This window comes from Phodopus roborovskii, unplaced genomic scaffold (assembly GCF_943737965.1).
Source record: "Phodopus roborovskii unplaced genomic scaffold, PHOROB, whole genome shotgun sequence".
NCBI lineage: Eukaryota > Metazoa > Chordata > Mammalia > Rodentia > Cricetidae > Phodopus > Phodopus roborovskii.
This window is the reverse complement of record NW_026126638.1, coordinates 4717035-4740561: the sequence shown is the minus strand read 5'-3', so window position 1 is coordinate 4740561 and position 23527 is coordinate 4717035. Positions and strand designations below refer to the sequence as shown.

General features: G+C 41.7%; 1 long non-coding RNA gene across 3 annotated transcripts; it reads left to right on the top strand.

The window, feature by feature from the left end:
* Nucleotides 1–2627: 2627 nt before the first annotated feature.
* Nucleotides 2628–22932, top strand: LOC127213028 (uncharacterized). 3 transcript variants are annotated; one of them, XR_007833606.1, is made up of 6 exons: nucleotides 2628–2688; nucleotides 3241–3468; nucleotides 4420–4558; nucleotides 7209–7369; nucleotides 19304–19450; nucleotides 22740–22932. It is a non-coding gene; the product is annotated as an uncharacterized LOC127213028 (long non-coding RNA). The 3 variants fall into 3 exon arrangements; XR_007833605.1 differs by lacking the exon at nucleotides 22740–22932 and having other exon boundaries at nucleotides 19304–20218; XR_007833607.1 differs by lacking the exons at nucleotides 4420–4558; nucleotides 22740–22932 and having other exon boundaries at nucleotides 19304–20218.
* Nucleotides 22933–23527: the final 595 nt, after the last annotated feature.

Genomic DNA, 23527 nt, shown 5'->3' with positions numbered 1-23527 from the left:
TAGCCATCAGGGAAATGCAAACCAAAATAACTCTGAGATACCATTTTGCACCTGTCAGAATGGCTAAAATCAAAAACACCAACAACAGTTTATGCTGGAAAGGATGTGGAGAAAGGGGAATACTCCTGCACTGCTGTTGGGAGTGCAAACTTGCATAGCCACTTTGGAAATCAGTATGGCATTTCCTCAGGAAAATGGGAATCAGTCTACTTCAAGATCCAGCAATTCCACTCTTAAGGATACACATTCATACAACAAGAACATCTGTTCAACTATGTTCATAGCAGCATTATTTGTAATAGTCAGAACCTGGAAACAGCCTAGATACCCCACAGCTGAAGAATGGATAAAGAAAATGTGGTACATTTACACAATGGAATACTACTTAGCAGAAAAAAGACAAACAAACAAAAAAAAAAAAAACAAAAAAACAGTGGAATCTTGAAATTCACAGGGAAAAGGATGGAACTAGAAGAAATCATCCTGAGTGAGATAACCCAGTCACAAAAAGACAAACATGGTATGTATTCACTTGTAAATGGATTTTAGACATAGAACAAAGGATCACCAGCCTACAATTCACACCTCTAGAGAAGCTAGGAAACAAGGAAGACCCTAAGAAAGACATACATGGTCCCCTGGAGATGGGGAAAGGGGAAAGAACTCTTGAGCAAATTGGGATCAAGGGGGTAGGGGAGAGGAGGTTAGGAGAAAGAGAAGGGAAGAGGAGGGGGAAGGAAGACATGAGGGACCAGGAAGATTGAGTTGTGAGAGGGGAACAAGAAAAAAGATACCTTAATAGAAGGAATCCTTATAGGTTTAAGGAGAAGTCTGTCACTAGGGAAATGTCTAGAGATATACTAGGATGACCCCAACTAAGAATCCAAGCAACAGGGGAAAGTCTATCTTAAATGCCCTTCCCCTGTAATGAGATTGGGGGCTACCTTATATGCCATCATAGGGCCTTCATCCAGTAACTGATGGAAACAGAAGCAGAGACCCCCCCCCCAGCTAAGCACTGGGTTGAATTCCTGGAATCCAGTTGCAAAGAGGGAGGAGTGATGAGCAAAGGGGTCAAGACCATGCTGAGGAAACCCATAGAAACAGATGACCTGAACAAGTCTGGGGGGGGTGCTCATGAACCCCAGACTTACAGCTTGGAAACCAGCATAGGATGGAAGCAGGCCCCTTACGTGTGGGTGTCAGTTAGGAGGCCTGGGCAATCTATGGGGCCCTGGTAATGGAAAAGCATACCTAGTGTATGAATGGACATGGGAGCCTATTCCCCATAGAGGGATACTCTCTTAGCCTAGACACACGGGGAAGGGCCTAGGCCCTGCCCCAAATGATGTTACAGACTTTGATGATTCCCCCATGGAAAGCCTCACCCTTTCTATGGAGCAGAAGAGGGATGGCATGGGGGTTGGTGGGGGGGTTCTGGAGAATGGGAGGGAGAGGGAACTGGGATTAATATAAAATAAGATTGTTTCTAATTTAAATTTTTAAAAAAGAAAAAATATATAAAAATAAGCATGAACTATAAAATATGCAAAAATTTAAAAAAACACATGAAATAAATACAATATATAAATATAAAAATAAATACAAAATGTAAATATATAATATGTAAAATAAAACATGCATAAAATAAATAATATATATATACATATGTATATGTATATATATATATATACACACAAAATATATAAAGTTGTCAATGTCTACAAAGAAAGAGTTTTCAGGGAGGTAACAAATAAGACACATGTGTATTCTTACCTAGCTGTTAATGCATCATGCAAATACAAGCTTAGTCTGTCTTTTGTTTGAGCTCACAACTGTGGAAGACACAAGTCAATCAACAAAGTAGAAAGTACAATCAACAGGAGGTGAGAAAGAATGTCACCCTAGTCTTAAAGTTCTAAAGTAGGACATTCAAGGCTTAGTGTTGTTTGTTTTTTTAAACAGGCCTCAACATGTAGCCCTGGATAAAGTGGAATTCATTTTATGTAGAGCTAGCTGGCCTCAACTCTCAGAGATCCCCCTGCCTCTGACTCCTGAGTGATGGGATTAAAGATTTATGTCATCATGTGGGATTAAAGACATGTCATCATGTCCAGCAAGGTATTCAAGTTTTATGGAAATAAATTAAAAATTAAATACTGATTGTTTGACCATTTAAAAAAAAAAGTACAAAATCTTGCATGTTTTAAATAAACATAAATAATTACATTTGCAAATCTTTTCAAATGCTACCAAGCTTATTAGGGAAGCAGAGGCGCAATGTTAGCAGGTGTTGTCTCGAATCTGGGATTTGCACCTCGACTATATTCTTAGTCATTCTGTGTGAATGAACTTTTCCTTCGGAAGCAGCAGTAGCTGCATCCACTTTGGCAGTGTACTCTCTAGATGGATTGATTATAGGCAGCAAATGACAAGCTTAAGAAAAAACTTGAGAATGATGGCTGGGTGTGTTAATTAGAATTTGTGTTCGTTGTAAACGGAGCGATTTCCTGAGCTGTGGGAAGCTTTAGATCTTTGGCAGGTTACTTCTTCTCTTCCTGTTTTAACTGAAGGCTTAGCAAATGCACTTCTTGGGATACTACTTGAGAAAGGCACGGTGTGTTTTCCCGAGAGTGCAGCATTCTCCCTACAGAGAGAAGCTGATCACACCTGGACTAGTGAAGACTGGTGAGTGGGAATGCAGAGTTATCTGAGGGACAGAGATAGATGCCCATGGGTTCCAACCAGTGCCATCCTTAGTTGTTTTGTGTTTTGTTCGGGTTATTAGTGGTGCTGATGGAGGAGACTTGGTTATTTCCACTTGAAAGAAAAATAATTTGCTCTGGGGAGGGGCCCGCAGTAGATGTAAGCTTCTTCAACTTTCTGCAGTGTTGGCCATTCTGAGTAGGACTCTGAGCAGCGTTAGTTTTGGCAGGTGAAGATGACCTTTGGGGCTCTTTTAGGGTCCAATTTTAGTTATATTGGGAGGGGGGAGAAAACAGGGCAGGGAGGGGGAGGGGAGGAGAGAGGAGGGGAGAGAGGGGAGAGGCGGGAAGAGGAGGGGAGGAGCTTCCTGTGTATGGCTGTGTGCTCAGCAGAGGGCACTGGGCTAGCAAATGGCTGTAAGCTGACTAAAGGGAGTGCCTGGCAGCAAACTGTCCTCTAGAAGGAAAGCGAGCTCCCTTAACGGCTGAGCCATCTCTCTTCCTTTCACTCCTCTTGGTGTTCTTTGCTCTGAAGGAGCAGTGGGTGTGGAGGAGAAGGAAGGAAGACGAAGAGAAAGAAGAACTGAGGGGCTCGAAACCCCCATCTGAGGTATAAGCTGCTTGTAACATCTGCAAAAGTGCAGATGAAGCGGCTTCCGCATCTCTGTGATGTGTGGCAGTGGCTCTCATGCTAGTCCCTGCACAGACTAGCCCGGCCGCTCTCATGCTCCCTGCAAGGCACACCTGATGCTCCCTTCTCAGGGTGAGTAGTCCCTCCAGTTGTCAACATATCTATATACATGCTTGGAATTCCACGTGTGCATGTGTGGACGCCCGTGCAGGCGTCTGTTTACATTGGTTATCCTTTTCTGCCACATGTGAGTCCTAGGAATGAAACTCAGGTTTTGGGGCCCTGGGAGCGGAGCCCTTTGAGTCAGCTCAGCTACCTTCACTTCAGGGCTTTTGTCGGGTCTGTAGTTGTTGATAGGCCCGATGATTCTTGGTATAAGAGGCAGCTTTTACTGTGCGTCTTGCCTCCCCCCCCCCCTTTCTTATATTGGCCAAATTTCCAAGCCAAAATTGAGGAAAGCACCCATATTTCTCTTGAAGGACACAGGGTGGCATGTTTACAGGCCCAATTGTGGATTTTCACAGCCACGCGTGTGTGTTGGTGTCCTTGCCTGATTTGTTTTGCCTCCTCCATTCATTGGTTAAAATCTCTTATAACCAAAACATCAAGGTCACAGCTCCTAAAGGTTCCATAACCTCCCCCCAAACATCGTGCCCACCTAGGGACCAAGTGTTCTGACACATGAGCAGCCTATAGGAGACTTCTCTCATTCAGACCACTGCACAGCCCATCATTGAAGAGAATTCAAGGCAGCAGGTGTTTGAATCAGCTGTTCACATTACATTCACAGTGGAGAGAATGAACCATGAAGTGATACCCTCCCGCTAATTCTCCGCTCAGTTTCTCCACCCTCTTATAGTTCCAAATCCCCTGCCCAGAGGATGATGTCATCTAGAGTGGGAGGGCTTTTCACCTCAGTCTCCTTCAGATGTACCCACACGCCAAACTAATGTAGATACTTCCACACAAAACCTCCCTTTGCCAATGAGTCTAGGTTGTGTTAAATTGTCAAGTAAAACCAGCCATGAGGGACACGGTTTACGAGACAGGTATGATAACCTATGCATTTGCTCTTCTCTGCAGTGAAATGGCTGAGTCTACTCCCGTTGTGCCTGATTCATGAATTCCCTGATTTGTTTAATCAGCTCTCATGGAATCCACTACTGCCCTTGGGTGTGGGCAAGCACATGCAGTGGAGCTTGGGACACTAGCGTTGGAATTGGTGGGTCACATTGTAATAGGAGGCCTGGGCCTCATACTGTAACTGGACTCTGAGGTTCTGACATATTCCAAGGAAGAGTAATGATGGAAACATAAGGGGTTTAAGTGGAAGGCCTATTTGGGGAGCACAGAAATTGAGGATGTCTTAAAAAAAAAAAAAAAAAAACCCTGCCATCAGCTTGGGGTTTCAAAGAGGAAGAACGGCCTCAAGGGCCAGAGGATTTCCGGCCCAACCACTCTCGGTTCCTTCATGCTCTGCTGGGCTTGGTCAACAGCTCAGTTCCGTTTCTTCCAGTGGTTTGCAGAAGTTCCAGTTCCCTAATTCTGCCTACTTAAGTCTAAAGTCTTGTGACACGAAAGATGAACTTGGGGCCAATGGACCCCTTTCTCTGTTCCTCTTCCTGACTCATTGATTCTGAATCTCGGACCCCTGTTTCTGAGTGACAGTGAGGCTTGACTGCTCCCCCAGCAAGGAAAAGATTCAAAGGATGGAGAGAGGCTGACAGTTCATCAGTGCCATCAGTTTGGAGAGTTGTTCCCAGCAAAGTTCAGAAAACACTCCCTTCCCAGTCCTTGAAATGGACTGACCTTTGCCTGGACACTAAACTCTAGAGAGAGGCCCCATCTAGGTGGTTACCACAGTGACTACCGATTCTCTAGATTTGCAGGCCTCAGAAAAATCTAATGACCTTTGTAAGCCGCTTCTGAATCTTCATGGGGTCTAGGTCCATTGTGAAACAACATTTCTGGCCAGAAACAAAGGAAGGAAAGGTAAAACATGGCCGCTAACCTGCTCTGCCACCCTTCCCTACCCAAGGATGCCCTCAGAATCCCTCCATCCCGAAATGAGAGGTGGAAGGAACCCTCACTTTTTTTCATACTGAGAATTTATTTTTATTTATTTATTTATTTATTTTGGTAAAGTCACTTACTTTCTTTGCCCCAACCCCTTTTCTCTCTGCTCAGCTGCCTGATGGTAGGACAAAGAAAACACATCCCAGCATAGCTCTGAGTATGGGAGCCAAGAAACATATGCCCTTCCCTCCCCGTCAAGTCCTGTCCCACAGGCCGCACCACCAGTGCAGAGAAAGCTGGGGGGCTGAGGGGGCGGGGAAGGAAAGGGGCTGGGAAGGAAAGGGGCCAGGAAGGAAAGGGGCTGGGAAGGAAAGGGGCCGGTTCAGTTGGACATAAAGGACTACTCAGACCCTGGAATCACATCACTCCCTTCTCCCTGAAGATAATGCATGATAAAGCAGAGAGGTGCAGCGCTTCCTCCAACTGCAACTTTGTGTCGCCTTTTTTGGTGGTTTCACAGAGACCTCTGCTTTCATTTGGAAACAGAAGCGAAATACAGATGTTAATCTCGGGGTGGGTTTTACTCAGAATGTCTTATCTACACCACGTGTGACTCTCACTCTGGATGTACTCCACACACCCATAAACAGGTTTTTTTTCTTTCTTTTTTTAAATCAAACCCATCATGCTATACAGCAGATCAACACATACGAATTTGAAGACGCCATGACAAGAAGAATCGAATTCAAGAAAACCCAGCCACTGGGATGGGTTGGAGTAGCACTGTTCAGTCACTTTTGTAATTCTTTAAGAATGAAGCAGCTGTGGTTATTTTTTTTTTTTTTTTAAAGCAGCCTGCCCTTTGCAGATGGTACCCTTATACAAACGGGGCCGGTTATGTGAGAGGTTGTGGGCCAAGGTTTGGGTGGAGTGACAGATGGAGAAATTCTGGTGCTTGCAACCTTGGTTAAAAAAAAAAAAAAAAAAAAAAAAAGAGGTAATCCTGACAGGGCAGACTCACAGTTCCAAAGTGGGAACTTAGATGTAGGGAGGGTAGAAATGATGCCGAAGAAAAGAAGTAGAATCACATTTGACATTCTTCACAATTTCGGGAAAGCCCCCCTCCCCACCCTCCACTGAGGTTCTTCTCACCACACTTGAATGTAGCCACCAGAGGACGGTGGAGATCAGCTTTGTCCATCTGTGATCAGAAAATAAAGAGACTGGAAGCTTGGGTAGGAGAGGAGCTGGGGAGATCCCACCCCTTGCTGAGAAGCTAATGGCAGCGGTGCCAGGAGAGGCAAAGTCAGCTTTCTTCAGGGGCACAGCTATGAAGGGGGTGTGAAACGGGAAGGGAGAAGAGACAGGAGCAGAAGAGCTGGAGGTGGGCTGTGAAGACTGTCACCAAAATACATCGTACCTTGCATATGACATCCTCGGAGGATACCTTTCAAATATATTTTTAGAAAAGCATGCTGTTGCTGCTACTGCAGTCACAGCCTATTATCCAAATGAATCTAGTAGCTGACTGAAGATGCCATGGTACCAACTTCACTGGAGGGAAGGCTTTACTTTGCACTTATGTTATTCCCTTCTGTGACAAAAGAAAAAGTAATACGTAACAATACATCATAGATATATAAAACAACTAGCTATAACTGACTCCATCTAAATTGTAGTTGGTTTTGGTATAACCCAATATGGTTAAGGAAAACCACCAGGACTGGGGGCAGGTAGGGATAGGAAGTAGGAATTAGGTTGGGTGGGGATGGCGTAGAGGGGAAGAATGATGAAAGAGAAACATGATGCCAGGGAATCTCCCAGGAATCCAGACGGATGATTCTGTTTTCTTGTAGCTGAATAGCTGTGCCTCTGAAGACAGACTCCTAACAAGAGTGGGCATGTAGCCTGAACTGGCATTGGCAACGACTCCCATTGTCATCATCAGAGAGCCTTCATCCAGTAACTGGTGGAAACAGATGCAGAGACCCACAGCCAAACCTTAGGCCCAGCTCAGGTAATCCTGCTGAAGATAGGGAGGGGGTGGTTGTACTAACCAGAGGGGTCATGGACATCACAAGAAAACCTACACCTAGGCTCATAGGAACTCACAGAGCCTGAACTGACAACCGGGCAGCATGCAAGGGACAGACCTAGGCACTCTACTTGTGAGAGTCATAAGAGTGGGAGCAGAGGCTGTCTCTAATGCTTTGGCTGGCTCTGGGAACCAGACTCTTCATCCTTGTCCAGCCTTAATACAAGGGGAGGTGCTTAGTCTTACCATAATTTGATAAGCCATGTTTTGTTGATACCCATGGAATGCCTGCCTCTTTCTGAACAGAAACAGGGGGAGTGGGGAAGAGGTGCAGGAAGGAGAGAGGGAATGGGAGGAAAGGAAGAAGAGCAAACTTTGGTCATGATACGAGAGAGAGAGAGAGAGAGAGAGAGAGAGAGAGAGAGAGAGAGAGAGAGAGAGAGAGCAAACAAGCAAATCCATGACTTAAGGCTTAAAAAAAAAAGTGTATGTAAACTGAGTCTTAAAAGCTATCCTGAGCACATTTTTAAGCGGGAGAGATACACTCAGTAACAAAGAAAGATGTTGGGATTTTTGCATAAAGTTTGAGAAACAATTAAATGCAGAGTCCAAAAGTAAGTCACTGTGAATGCAGAACAGAAAAAAAACCCCAAACCACACTAGAACTTAACGTTCCAGACACCGCTGCCAACAACATCAAAGTTTATGGTCTCTGACAGAGTTCGGTACTTTTCGTTCCTGCTCACACATGTGTAATAAAGCACAGCATGCCTTTCTACCAGCAGAGAGCCAAACAAAACCTCCCTGTGGCTGTCACTCAAGTCTGCCCACAACACCTCTGCTTTTCCCAGCAAGCTACCCTTGTCTGCCTAAGCTCAGAGCAACTTTCCGCCTGTGGCAACTGGTTCTTATTCACCAGAGCCCAAGGCTTCCCAAAACAGGAATTTCCCGTTCTAGTTCTAGGGGAAGCTTACACAACTGCTTCTCCCTGCTTCCTGGGATGAAATGGCTAGTTCTATAAACATAAAACTTGGAAGGTAAGGACCTACTCAAAGGGCTCAAAGGAGTGAATATCAGCCACCAAACAATTCAATAAATTAGGGCTTACTTTTAAGTGCCTATAACTGTGTTAGGATAATAAATTCTGCAGAAAACTAGTTTCAGGGTTGTTGGCTTTTGTCTTTTGTTGTAATTTTGGGTTTTTTTTTTTTTTTTTAAAGGGGATCAAACAGTTTCCAAATAACCTCTGCTAAGTTTGAATATTGAATGTCTCCCGGAGACCTATGTACCTTGCTAGGCAGCCTGGGACAATGCTAATAGGGAAGTGGAAGAAACTCTCAAATCTGGGGGTCTACTGGGAGAAAGTTAAGTCACTGGGATCAATGCAAAAACACAGAACTTACCCTCTAGGAGGTAGTTTACTATGGAACCATTGTGAGTGACAAGAGCCCAGGAACACAGACTTAGGTTACCCCAAATTCCATGGTCCAATATGGAAACAGCTTTGAGGAGTTTTATACTTTTGCAGAACAAAGAGACACAGAAGTCCAGGTGAGTTTAAAATACACCAGCAGGGACACCAGAGAGAGAGGAAACAGGAATCTCTTCTAGAGGCCTCAGGTACCTTCTGATGGCATTAGCTTGGGGGGAACTAGTAGTCTGCTAAGGAAATGCATTCCAAGAGGTTTTTACCTATTTCTCATAGGATGTGAGAGGTGATCCAGGAATTCAGGGCTAGAGGTAGTCTGATATAGGGCAGTTAGCCTCTAGACCTGCAACACCTGCACACCACTACTGTCCATATCTGCCAGTCTTTGAACAGTTTCCAGCCTCTTTACAGGAAGGCCCACTGGCACTGTGGTTTTGGCAGATTGTGTAAGGGCTTTGTCTCTCTACCTTTCCCATCTTGACTGGGGAGGGAGTAGTGCTGATCAACCCTGTAATTTCCCATCCTGTCCTGTTGCCTTAGCACAGGCCCAGAAGCAATAGGGCCAATCAGCCATAGTCTGAAACCTACGCAACCTCTACCAAATGAGCCTTTTCTCTTTATAAGTTTCCATTCTCAGGGATTTTATTATAGCATCAAAGATTGGTGTAACATCCTTTGACAAGTTACTTTACCCTGTTTTTCTTTAAAACAGAATTTTTTCCATTCCACAGACTTGAACTGCACCTCCTCCTTTGTGCCAGAAAATTTCCCAGGCTTTTAATTCCATGGTTATATTAAGTAGGGGAATAATAAATTTTGATACCTTGTTTCACAGAGGTCTATCAAGAACAGTACATGAATATTTTTTTGCTTCAAACTGCACTGTCAGAAACATTAGTCAAGTGTTGCTTGCCTGAGCTGCAGAGTGAATTCAAGGCCTGTCTGAACAACTCACTGAAGAACATTCCTCAGAAAACCAAGTAAAAAGCAGGCTGGATATGCAGCTCTGTGGGAAATACACAGCTCTGGGAACTACACCCGTATCCAGGAAAACGAAACTGATCCTTAATCTTGTTTGTTTTTGTATAATTCAATAGATGGGACTATCCCAAAAATTACAGCCAGAAAGTTTCCATGAGTCATTTCTCAATCATCCTGAGAAGTTAGGTGACAAGAAAATAAAAATCCCTAAAATCCAAGGTGATGTATAAGCAAGACAAGACTGTTGTGAGCTATCCTGGAGAGAGCAAGACAAATGTGATCTTTGTTTAGGTATGCTGCTGTGGTAAGAGAGCTAAGGCCTAGGGTTTGTATGAAAGCTTCAGGGCTACAGTCATGGCCCTCAGCCAAACAAATGGGAAACTGCTTCATATTTCTGGATTTATTTAGGCACTTGGCTTGAGTTTGAATAAACAAGTCTGGGAAAAAACCTGGAGCCGCTGCCAAGGTCATAGAAGGACATGTGGTGAGTGAGTGTGTGTGTGTGTGTGTGTGTGTGTGTGTGCCCTTGACTCAGCTCGCACAGGAAAGCAGAGGGGAGGATCAGAGGGTTCTACATAAAAGCATAAAAATCTATGTTATTTCCTTCTTTTATTGTTTTTAAAATGAGTAAGCTGTAAAAGCAAAAGATATGGAAACAAAGATTATGCTGTCTTCCTGATGTTGTTGTACCAGAGCCTAATAGTATCCTGAGCACGCAATAGCTGTCCAGCTGAGGTCTGGTGGGATAAACTGAGGGCTTTCTCATTGAAGCCCACCTTACCTGCCAACTAATGTCAACACACCTAGGATCACACCATACATGTGGACTGTTGATGATTGTAGCTTTCCCCCAAGATCCCAGCTCAGTTTATAAAAAGCTGAAAGTTAGTTCAACTCTTAAAGAAGAAAAAGTTAGATAGAAGACAGATGTCCCTCTCATCCACCATGAGAGAGTCCAGCAAATAGATTTTGAATATTTGTTTATTTATTTTATATCCTGACTACAGTTTCCCTTGCCTTCTCTCCTCCCAGTCTTTCCCCCATCTCCCCCTTTGTCCCTCCACTACCGAACCTTCTTCGTGTTCTATTCAGAAAAGAGCAGACCTGTCATGGATATTGACAAAACATGATATATCAAGATAAAACTAAGCATTGCTTTGTATTAAGACTGGACAAGGCAACCTAGTATGAGGAATAGGGTCCCAAAGTCAGCAAAAGAGTCAGAGACAGTTCCTTCTCTCACTATTAGGGAGTCCCAAAAGAACAAGCTACACAACTGTCACATGTATGTGGAGCACCTAGGTCAGTCCCATGCAGGCTCCCCAGTTGTCAGTTTAGTCTCTGTGAGCTCCTATGAGCCCAGGTTAGTTGTTTCTGTGGGGTCTTTTTGTTATGACCTTGACCCCTCTGGCTCCAACTGTTTCCTCCCTCTCTTTAGCAGGATTCTCTGAGCTAGACCTAAGGTTTGACTATGGGTCTCTGCATTTGTTTCCACCAGTTGTTGGATAAAGCCTGTGTGATGACTGTTGGGCTGGGCACCAATCTATGAGAATAACAGAATACCATTAGGCATCATTACACTGACATTATTTCCCTCTCAGTCCTGTTTGATTCTATCCTAGGTCTCTGGGTCATCCAGCCTCTGGATCCTGGTGATCCAGGAAGTTTAAGGCATAGGGTCCCTCTTGTGATATAGGTCTCAGGCTGGACTGGTCATTGGTTGGCCACCACAATCTCAGTGTCACCCTTACCCCAGAACATGCTAAAGAAGGGCAGACTGTAGGTCACAGATAATGTGGCTGGGTTGGTGTCTCAGTCCCTCCTCTGGAAGTCTTACCTCATCACAGGAGATGGCCATTTCAGGATAAGTATTTCCTATTGCTAGGAGTATCAGCTGGGGGCATCATTGTAGATTCCTGGGGGATTCTCTTGTACAAGGTTTCTATCTGACCCTGAAATGCTGCCCCCTTTCCAGTCAACTCTGTCCATACTATTTCCCTACCCCACCCCCATCTGTTTCCACCCTTAACAACCCCAGGCCACACACAAAAGCTCTTCTTTTTCCCCTTCCCATGAGATTTGAATGCCCCCTCTTTGTTACTTAGTCTCCCTGGGCCTGTGGATTGTAGTATGATTATCTTTTACTTTACAGCTAGTATCCACTTATGAGTGAGTACATACCACATTTGTTTTTCTGGGTCTGGGTTACCATCCATTTGTCATTGTATAGGTGGTCCATTGTCAGGACCACCAGCTCCCCAATAGATATACAGAGACTTAATATTAATTATAAATACTCTGTCAATAACTCAGGCTTGTTACTGACCAGCTCTTATACTTAAATTGACCCATTTCTATTAACCTACATGCTGTCACATGATGTTACTTCTCTTTCACCTTGCACCTCTTGTTTAATCTCTGCTTTGCTGTCCTCTTTCCTCCCAGAATTCTTTCTGCCCCCAAAATCTTACCTAGCCATTGGCTAATCAGCTTTTTATTAACAATTAGAGCAATGCATATTTACAGTGTACAAAGATTGTTCCACAGCACTTTTGAATTTCATGGTGTCGTTTTTAACAGCTGAGTAATACTCCGTTGAGTAAATATATATTTCTTTATCCATTTTTCAGTTGAAGGATATATATGTTGTTTCCAGATTTTGGCTATTACTAATAAAGTTGCTATGAGCATAGTTGAACAAGAGTCCTTGTGGCATGATTGAGCATCCTTTGGGTATATGCTCAATTGTGGTATAGCTAAGACTTGAGGTAGATTGATTCCCAATTATCTGAGAAATGGCCATATTGATTTCCAAAGTGACTGTATAAAGTTTGCACTTCCACAAGCAATGGAGGGGTGCTCCCTTTGCTCCACATCCTTTCCAGCATGAGCTGTCACTTCTGTTTTTGATCTTAGCCAGGTATAAGGTGGAATCTCAGTTGTTTTTATTTGCATTTCCCTGATGGCTAAGGATGTTCACCATTTCTTTCTTTAAGTGTTTCTCTGCCCTTTGAGATTCTTCTGTTAAGATTTCTGTTTAGATCTGTATCCCATTTTTTAATTGGATTATTTGGTTTGTTTGTTTCTTGATGTCTTGTTTCTTATTTATAATTTTGGAAATCAGCCATCTGTCAGTTGTGGGGATGGTGAAGATTTTTTCCCATTCAGGCAACTATTTTGTACTATTGACAGTCTTTTGCCTTACAGAAGTTTTTCAGTTTTATGCTGTCTCACTTATTAGTTGTAAATTTTAGTGCCTCTGCTATTGGTGTTCTATTTAGGGAGTTGCCTCCCATTCCAATGCATTCAAGGCTACTCCCCCACTTTCTTTTCTATAGGGTTCAGTGTATCTAAATTTATGTTGAAGTCTGAAAAATTTGGACTTGAGTTTTGTGCAAGGTGATAGATATGGATCTATTTGCATTCTTCTACATATCAGCACCATTTTTGAAGATGATTTCATTTTTTCATGTATAATTTTTGCTTTGTTGCTGTCCATAGATAAGTGAATTTACATCTGGGCCATTGATTTGATTCCATTGCTCTACCTGTCTGTAATGCCAATACCAAGTAATTTTTATTACTGTAGCATTGAAATCTGGGATGATGCTATCTCTGGGAGTTCAGTAGATTGCTTTTGGTAAGACGGCCATTTTTACTGTTAATTCTGGCAGTTCAGTAGATTGCTTTTGGTAAGACAGCCATTTTTACTGTTAATTCTGGCAGTTCAGTAGATTGCTTTTGGTAAGACGGCCATTTTTACTGTTAATTCTGCTGATCCATGAGCATGGGAGCTCTTTCCATATTCTGACATCTTCCCCAATTTCTTTCTTCAAAGATCTGAAATTTTGGTCATACAAGTCTTTCATTTGTTTGGTTAGTATTACAACAAAATATTTTATATTATGTGTAGCTATTGTGAAGGGTGTTGTTTCCCTGACTTCTTTCTCAGCCCATTTGTCATTTGTGTATGACTGACTATAGGAGGGCTACTGATTCTTTTGAGTTAATGTTGCATCCAGTCACTTCACTACAAGTGTTTACCAGCTGTAGGAGTTTCCTGGTAGAATTTTGGGGGTCAATTATGTATATTATCATATCATCTACAAACAGGGATTCTTTCACTTCTTCCTTTCTGATTTATATGCCCTCAGTCTCATTTACTTCTCTTATCTATCTCTATCTAGAACTTCAAAGCCTATATTGAATAGGTCTGGAGAGTGTGGATACCCTGTCTTGTTCCTGATTTTGGTGGAATCGCTTTACATTTTTCTCCATTTAAGTTGATGTTGGCTAATGGTTTGCTGTTTATTGCTTTTTCTATAATTATGTATGTCCCTAGCATCCCTTATCTCTCCAAGACTTTTATCATGAAGGGGTGTTGGATTTTGTTAAAGGCTTTTTCAGCATCTAATGCTATGTTCATGTGTGTGTGTGTGTGTGTGTGTGTGTGTGTGTGTGTGTGTTTTTCTTTCAGTTTGTTTATTTGGTGGATTACATTGACATATTTTTGTGTGTTGAATGCATTTCTGGAAGGAAGCCCACATAATTGTGCTAGATAATCTTTTTGGTGTGTTCTTGAATTCCATTTGCAAGTACTTTATTGAGTTTTTTCAATCTATGTTCATGAGGGAGATTGATCTGTAATTCTGTAATTGTTTTTTCTGTTGTTAAATCTTTGTGTGGTTTCTGTATGGGGGGTGACTGTCACCTCATAAAAAGAATATGGCAATGTTCTTTGTTTCTATTTTGTGGAATAATTTGAGGAATATTGGTAGTAGTTCTTCTCTTAATGTCTGGCAGAATTCTATGCTGAAACTATCTGGTCCTGGAGCTCTTTTGGTTGGGAGACTGATATTTCAAGGCAGGGATTCTCTGTGTTACAGCCATGTCTGTACTGGAACTCTCTCTGTAGAGTGTGTTAGCCTCATACTCATAGAGATCCACCTGCCTCTGCCTCCGAGTGCTGGGATTAAAGGTGTGTGCCACCAAGGCCCAAAAGTTGGGAGACTTTTAATGACTGCTTCTATTTCCTTGGGGATTATAGGCCTAACTAAATTGTTTGGATTTACTCAGTGTCTGTTGTTACATCTTCCTTTGCATTTCTGATTCTGTTAATTTGGGCATTCTTTCCCTGTCTTTTAGTTAGTTTGGATAAGGGTTTGTCTGTCTTGTTGGTTTTCTCAAAGAGCAAACTCTTTGTTTCATTGATGCTTTACATTGTCTTCTTTGTTTCTATTTTATTGATTTCAGCCCTGAGTTTGGTTATTTCCTGCCTTCTACACTTCTTTTGTGTGGCTGCTTTTTTTGTGTAGATCTTTCAGGTGTGCTGTTGGGTGACTGGTATGAGAATTCCCTAGTTTCTTCATGAACTTTTCTCTTAGCATTTCTTTCAAAGTGTCCCATAAGTTTGGGTATGTTGTGATTGGAGATGTCATTCTGTAAATATGTTTCTTGTATTGGTCAATGAATAAAGCCCTGTTGGCCAATAGGAAAGCAAGATAGGTGGGACTAGGAGACAAGGAGGATTCAGGAAGAAGTAGGAGGAGATTCAACATGTAGGACCAAGAGACCAGAGGTCTGTACCCTAAGATAAGACCATGTGGAAACACTTAGATTGATAGAAATGGGTTAATATTTAAGACAGAGCTAGCCAATAAGAAATGCTAGTAATAGGCCAACAGTAGAAAATTGTCCAGTTTCCATGAGTTTGTTGGCTATTTGTTGTTGAAATTCAACTTTAATCCATGCTGATCTGATACAGGGGGTTATTTCAATTTTCTTGTATCTGTTGAGATTTGCTTTGTAACCAAGTACTTTGGTCAGTTTTGGAGAAGTTCCATGAGGTGCTGAGGGAAAAATAAAAAGATATATTCTTTTGTGTCTTGGTGATATGTTCTGTAGATACTCGTTAGATCTATTTGAGTCATAATATCTGTTAGTTCCATTATTTTGGTATTTAGTTTCTATCTGGATGACCTGCCCATTTGTGAGAGTGGGGTATTGAAGTCTCCCACTATTAATATGTGGGGTATTATATTTGATTTAAACTTTAGTAATGTTTCTTTCACAAAAGTGTGTGTCTTTGCATTTGGGGCATAGATGTTAAGAATTGAGACAGCAACTGTGTGGATTTTTTTTTAAGATAATTTTTTTATGCTTTGACTGCATTGGAATATCCGGGGTGCTTGTAGTGGGAGGGCTGGGCTCTGATGGTGACATATTGCTCTACCTGTTGTTGCTTACATTCTTACACTTACATTTAATCACCTGGATTTGGAGTGATTATAGGTCTTGGTGCCAATTTCTGGATTTGTCTTTATAGGATGGGTGTTTTTTCCCCTTAGATTCTGTTTCCTCTCTGGTCTTCTGGATCCTGTGGCCTGTGGTTAAGCAGAGGGTCTCTGCATGTGTTGAGGGCTGGACTTCTGATGGCTTGGATGGTCTCTAATCCAGCATGGGGTTTCTGTCCAAGTTTGGTGCTGAAGTTCTATCTATGTATCTGGCCAGGGTTCAGAATTTGGCCTGACTACTGGTGGGATATGAGCCTTCTACCTGGTTTTCAGAGAGTTGGCCTGGTCCTTGGGGTTGGCAAGGAGAAGAGAGATAATTGAGGTTATGTTGGGTGGGGCAGGCAGGCATTGGGTGGGATGATAGCTCACTTGGTTTTCAGGATGCTGCCCTGACCTCTGATGGGGGGGGGCAGAGTTGTAGGCCCAGGATATAGTGATTAGCAGGGGAAGAGCAGTTGAAGTTTTACTGGATGAGCACAGGCAGGGTTGGTGGGGGCAGTATTACCTGGAGTTCAGGATGTTGTCCTGGCTCTGGGAGCAGAGCAGGCTTCTACCAGAAGTGTGGGCCAGGACATGATGACAGAGGAGGGGCAGTTGGGGTTATGTTGGGCCCACAAATATATTACTGAACAATAAGAACTCTTGTCCATTTCTGTACAGGTGAGAGCCTCAACTGCCAACTGAGAGGATATCCTGGAAAGAATGAAGCTGAGGGCTTTGGTTTGTTTGGGCTTGAGTTTTGTTTTTATTCAAATACCAATAAGTCATTCCAAAGCAAGGCTGATCTGCTCTGTGACTAAAGAATGATTGTTTTCTGTAACTCTGCAAAGTAAGAAGCTTCCTCCACACAAGCTGTCCTTGAGCCAACTTGAACCAGGGCTGTAGAATTTAAAATTAATTATCACCCGTCCACTTTGTCAGATAAGTACCGTATGACTCATAGGAACGGGAATTTAGTCGGTAAAGTTAATAGTCAACCCACAACTGTGCTGCACCTTCTCCAGTAAAGCAAGCAAAATCCTAGAGTGGTGTTGACCTTTGTCTTTGCATCCCATAACCTACATACTATGACATAAAATTAATAATATTTCAACACTAAAGTAAAATCAATACATCTTATGTTTTGTGATAAAATAAGGAGAAAGTGAAAGATATTTACTCATTATACATCACATGTGTTTACATATAATACTCACCCTACCAAGTCTGTTTCTATAAATGAGCATGTGGACATAGCCACTATCTACAATTCTATTCTTTTTACTGCTAAGTGTAAAGAAAGATGCATGCATAACCTAAGCAGTCCTGTCAAGGTGTGGCCCATCATTGACACTTCATTTCCAGCCTCTTCTGCAATGTAGTTGAATAACTTACCAAGACTGTGTGAAATCACTTTCTAAAAGGCAAGTTCCTCCTCTAGCAGATACCAATGCCCCAGCCTTCCCCTTTCCTGCTGCATGGGATTCCTGGGGAAGTTTAATTCTTTGTATATTTTGTTTCAGTGGCTTGGTACCTCATGGAAAGTCACCTGGTGTTTTTCTTCAGAATATCCCCTTTCCTGATAGGAAACATAGAAAACTAGAAGATTCTAAGTAAACAACAGCACAAGAAAGATTCCAATTAAAATACCCTAACTGTATTCGTCATACTCACCCACACTCTTAGGTCATGGTTCTTAAAACATAAACAGAGTTCCCTACCATAAGGTCACACATGGCAATGTATGAAAACCTGCAGAGTGACACCCAGAAAGCTTTGTGTGTGACTCTAGGTAGGAACCAAAAGCATCCTGAGGGGGTGGGGGCATGCACTGTGGCACATAGAACTATTAGGTGCTATGCAAGCCCGTTACAGAAGGTCAAATCAAGCATCAGACAGAAGCAGGGGTGAATATTATGCCTTCATTTGGATTCTTCTGAGGTGTAGAATGGTAGCTAAACAATGGAGTAAATGAGGTGGAGGTAGAACCCAGCATGATAAATGTTGACTCCAGGCCAACCCTGGTGTCACAAGCCTCTACCCCACCTCAGAGGCTGGACCAAGAGAATCAGAGTTCCAGGGCTGCCTGAATAACAGAGCAAGCACAAGGATTGTGTGTGCAACTTAGTGAAGTCCTTCTTAAATCTAAAAGGTAAAAGGAATTCTGGAAATGCAGTATACTTGTCTAGTATGTACAAAACCCTAGATTGAATTTCCTATCACTACTCTCCTGGGAATAAAAAGGAAGGAAGGAAACAAAAGAAATAAAAAAGAATGAGAGAGAAAAGAGAGAGCACAGAAAGAAAGAAAATGTTTGCTCCATATCATACCAAACCTGTCTACGATGCAAATTAATTGCAAAAAATTGCATTGCTTAACAGAAATAAATGCTGCATAGTCAGTTATAAGCCAATCAGTACAATACTGCTCAAGATAGAGCTTGTTGTTGCCTATTGCCTCTGCTAGCTATGAGTTACTGTTTGCATGTGTTGGCTTGTATTTTGCAAACTTGAAAAATAGCAGTGTAATTCATGATGTCAAGCACATTCTTATATACCTGTCAGCCATTTTTATGTTGTTTTGGATAAAAATATGTTCAAATCCTCTATCCACCTATGAGCCAGGTTACTCATTCCTTGCTACCTTATCCAGGTATAGTGCATTGTGATAGTTGGTTCGTCTTGATTGTTAACTTATGAAACACAGACCTGTGTTTGTGTGACTGCTTCCACAACAGAGTGTTTTGTAGGACAGTAACTGGGGCAAAGGAATACACCTTAACTGTGTATATAAAAACCAACAGGTGACTGAATAGAAAAACAAGTGCTGTTGCTGCTGCTGTTGTTGATGATGATGATGAGGAGGAGGATCATGGGGGTGGTGGAGGTGATGGTGATGATGATGAACTCTAGTTTTTTTTTTTTTTTTTTTCATCTTACAACTTGACTCAGCACCAGTGACTCTAGATAACTACTAGGTAAAACCTTCCAGTCCTTTGGTACCATACTGAGGCAGCTGAGTTTCCTGGATTGGGCATTACTTAGTTCTCTGCCTTTCAGGCATACAGAAATCCCACTCTTGTTGGATTACCCAGCTGATACTGGGTCAACCAACACAATAAATCCCTTACTGGGACTCTCTTCAAAGGGGATTCTAGGTTTGTCAAGTTGAGAATTGAAGTTATCCATCACAATGCCCTTTAAAATAGGCATTCTGTTGCTTCTGTTTCTTTAGAGGACCTTGTCTGATGCAAGTACCGCATGCTACAGGGACCATTTTTCCTGAAATAAATATATACTCCTCTTCTGGCCTGAAGCATAAAACAGAAGAATAATAATCATTTGGCTACTGGACATTTCCTCAACAGCTAAACAAACCAAGGTGAGAAAATCGGGAACCTAGTATTAACTCAGTCTTTGCAATATGTATAGAATCTACTTAGAATTAATTAACTACACAGGGAGATCGATAAAACTGGGGCCACACTCAGAAAGACAAGTCTCAAGTGTGCGTCTGTGAAATCTACAGGGAAATAAAAGATTGCAAATATGAATACAGGAAAGGGTCTGTCAGGGGAGCATAAGGGTTTGTTGGCAGTGTGGAAGGGGGTTTATCAATCTTCAGTGGCAGCAGGAGATACTGTTCCACACAGATGGCTGTAGTAGCCTGAATGGACCTCAACTTGGGTGGATTTTAACTGGAGATAGTCTTGATTTCCACTGCAGAGAAAAAAAATAATTCAGGATAAGTCAATACCAGGCAAATTTGGATTTTTTTTTTAAAAAATATTAATTTAAGCATGGGTGTTGGGGTGAAGATAGGGCTTAATTATAGCAGTGATACACTCCCTGAGGTAGGCATGGCCTGACAAAAGAGGTATGTTGTCTCTACAACACTTACATGATTTTTTTTTAAAAAAAGGTTGACTTACATATTTATATTTTAAGTGTATGCATGTTTTGCCTTCATGTATGTCTCTGCACCATATGCATGAAGGTCTAGAGGAGGCCAAAAGAGGTCATCAGATCCACTGGAACTGGAGTTGCAGATGGTTGGGAGCTGCCATGTGGGTGCTGGGAACTGAACCTGGGTCCTCCGTAAGAGCAGCCAAAGCTCTTAACTTCCTAGCCATCTCTCCATCTTACATAGTTTTGGAGCTTGCATCGCTCAAAGGATTTCTATGGTTTCATCTCAGGAAATATCTTCAGTATGTAAGATCAGAAGGTGTTTTCTGGGGTGCATTGTGTCAGGTGTACACACTGAAAGTTCACCAGGAAGTTCTCCACCTGTGGTTTAACTATAAACATGTCTTTTAATTGTTTTTGGATAAACGAGAAGGTTAAATCCCAAGGTGATACATACTTCCCTTCAAATGTAGTTCATACCACTTGGACATGTTTATTTGATATGTACCTATTGCAAAAAGACTCTGCTGAAATGGGGTCAAGCCCTGTAACATCCACATGTTAAGGAGTTATGACTCAGAAAGGAGCTTCATTGCCCTCAATAATGTTAGGACGTGGAGTAGAAAGAAATATCACAATTCCCATCTGCACTTATTCCCAAAGACTTGCTTCCCCATTACAAGATAGTTGAGCATTTCAGGGTTGTTTGGAAACTTGGTGTGAGATTCCCTTTCCTGCCAAAACCATGCTATGGTAACCATGCTTTCTTCTTCTGGCCTAAATGGAACAGGGAAGAATCACAGTAAGCTTTGGGGACCATGTAGTCAGCTCCCATCTTGTTTAATTCCTTCCCATAGCCTCACTGTGTTTCACAGCTTAGCGCCTCACAGGTGTTCTGGACATCCAGTCTTTCTCAGCTCAGAGCAGTTTTGAGATCAAGACGAACACAAATTTAAAATCAGCTAACAGGTCAGAACCTTATTTGAACGTGCAGAAGTTTCCTTTGAGAAACAAGGTATGAAGGAGAGGCCAAGAAGGCAAACAGTGCAGGAAGCAGCCAGTCCCCCTTGTCATGGCTACAGACAACAGTGAACTCTTAGTGAGAACCGGCTCTTTCGTGTTTCCTCTGAAGCCTAGCCCTGTTGTATTTTATTAAAGATTTGTACAGATTTGTATAATGATCTGTAACTTGGTGGTATTTGGTACTATTAGAGGAAAATCTTCTTGCTTTTTTATATCACTGTTTTATTTTGTTTTTAAGTAAATCCTAGGGTTTGATCCAACGAAAGAAAGAAAAAAGACTGTTCTCTGTATGGATGTAATGTTCACCATGTTTCTGTAGTTGTGCTGAAATTCTTGACTCTTAGACAGATTTCAGAGTCCTCAGTGAGTGGTCTTCCCTTGCTGTGTCCCCTTACACAACTCCATCTTTCTATCTTGACTCACAGTAGAGTCATTATCTTCATGCATTACAATGTCGCATCATCCTGTAATATTCTAATAAAAACAAAAAACCTCAATGTCCTAATTAAAAAAAAAGGGCAAAGTTGGATTTTTACCAGATGCTTACATACAAAATTAACTCAAAATATAGTATATACATGTAGGATTTCAAATTTTAGTGCTTTCAGAAAGAAACAGTCTTAGATAGATAATAATAATAAATAAAAAAAAAAACCTAGACACCATCGATATTATACAGCACTACGGAAAAGATGCCATCAGGAAAGTGCAAATAAGCCATGAAGTGGAAGAAACTATTTGAAAACCATGTATCTGGTAATAAATTTATGTGTAGAATATATATATGTGTCTTGCACACTTGAAATTTTAAGAGATAACCCACTTTTAATGTATATACAGGTGTGTACAAAGGTCAGAAGATGGTAATGGGTCTCCTATAACTGGAGTTAACAGGAAGAAGTGAATCATGCAATGTGGGTGCTGGGATCCGAACTCAGGTTGTCTGCAAGAAAAAGTGCTCTTAATACCTGAGGCACTCCAGACAAAGGCATTTCACTATTTAAACAGAGAAAGAGCCAGCCATGATGGAACATGCCTGTGAACTCAGCATTCAGGTGCCAAGTTGCTTCACAACTTGGAAGCAAAGTGAGTTCCAGGCCAGCTCTTAACCACTGTTTAAATATTTGTTTTCTCTCTAGAATTGCAGAATAGTTTTCTTCCTGAAGCAGCTGACCTCCATGGGCTTTCATAAACTTCTTGTAACTTCCTTCATTGCTGCACACTGGAACTTCAAATGCTGTTCAGCTGTCTTCAAGTGCCTGACACACACTAGGGTCAGCACAGAGCTAAAACCTCTCTAATTCCTTGAAATTGTGGCAGGTTGATGCAATGTGTTCATTGCTAAAACTTGCAAGACAAACAGTTTTCAACAACTAGCAGTTGTTGCATTTGATTCTTAAAGTAAGATGGAGACAGCATCTTATTTTTTAACATCACTCATTCTGTTTAGTAAAGGAAGACATAAAATACAACTCTAAATATTTGCAAGCATCTGTTTTGTACTGCGACCCATTAACACAACAGTGTGTAAAATTAGATATAGGCTCTGACATCTAAAACCTGTGCTCTGCTAAAGGTCCAATAGTAATATTTTCAAACAAATGTCCAGCCCAGTTCCCTTCTCAAGTGCATATAGCTCTTTTTCCAGTATTGATGGTTTTACCATCATAGGTTGTCTGTCCACCCAGTACCATTCATCCATTCCCAATGTTTGACTTGCCCCTGCTCTGCCTAATCCACAGGTCAGAGGACCTTATGGATCTCCACAGGAAACCATTCAAGATTATGATTGACATCCTAAATATATAACACATGTTTAGTAATACTAGAATGGCTGCAATAAATGTGCTGATACTTAATTTACTCCTATGCCTTTGTCTCCCCTTTTTATAGTCTGTCACACATTACATCTTTAAATATTGGATGTTCATTCTTAATTTTCTAAGTTAATCCCTAAGCTAACATATTAATGAGGCATGTTATGGCATATCCATGCATTTTTCTCATACATTTGTGATGTTGAATTTATTATCACTCACTTCTCACTCCCATTGCCTCTCCATGTGGTTTCCTCAATTCTGTTTCGTTTCCCTTTTCTCCTCCATGGGATAACTTTTTTGGCTTCCTTGTCCTCAAAGAAAAACACCAAATCCACAATTGTCAAATTAAAGCAAACTGTATTTTGGAGTACACCAGCGAGTGGCCATCCAGCTGTCTCACTGTAAATCGGGATTCGAGAGCAGCCATCTTGGCCTCTTGAGCTCCTTTTCATAGAAGGGATGAGATGCTCACAGAGGCAAGAGAGTTGACTATTGCACAATATTGGAAAAACACAATGAAATGGAAGGAACAAGAGGAAGGATATGCATCATATGAATGGGGTCACAAGTTTAGTGTAGGTTGAAAAACATACTTTGCAGATCTAGGAAACAGAAACTTATTTGTAATTACAACCCTTAACTTGCAAGGATCTAAGTTGTAACCTCAAACAGAAACCTTAACATGCAAGGTGTTTCTGTTTTGGTCTCAC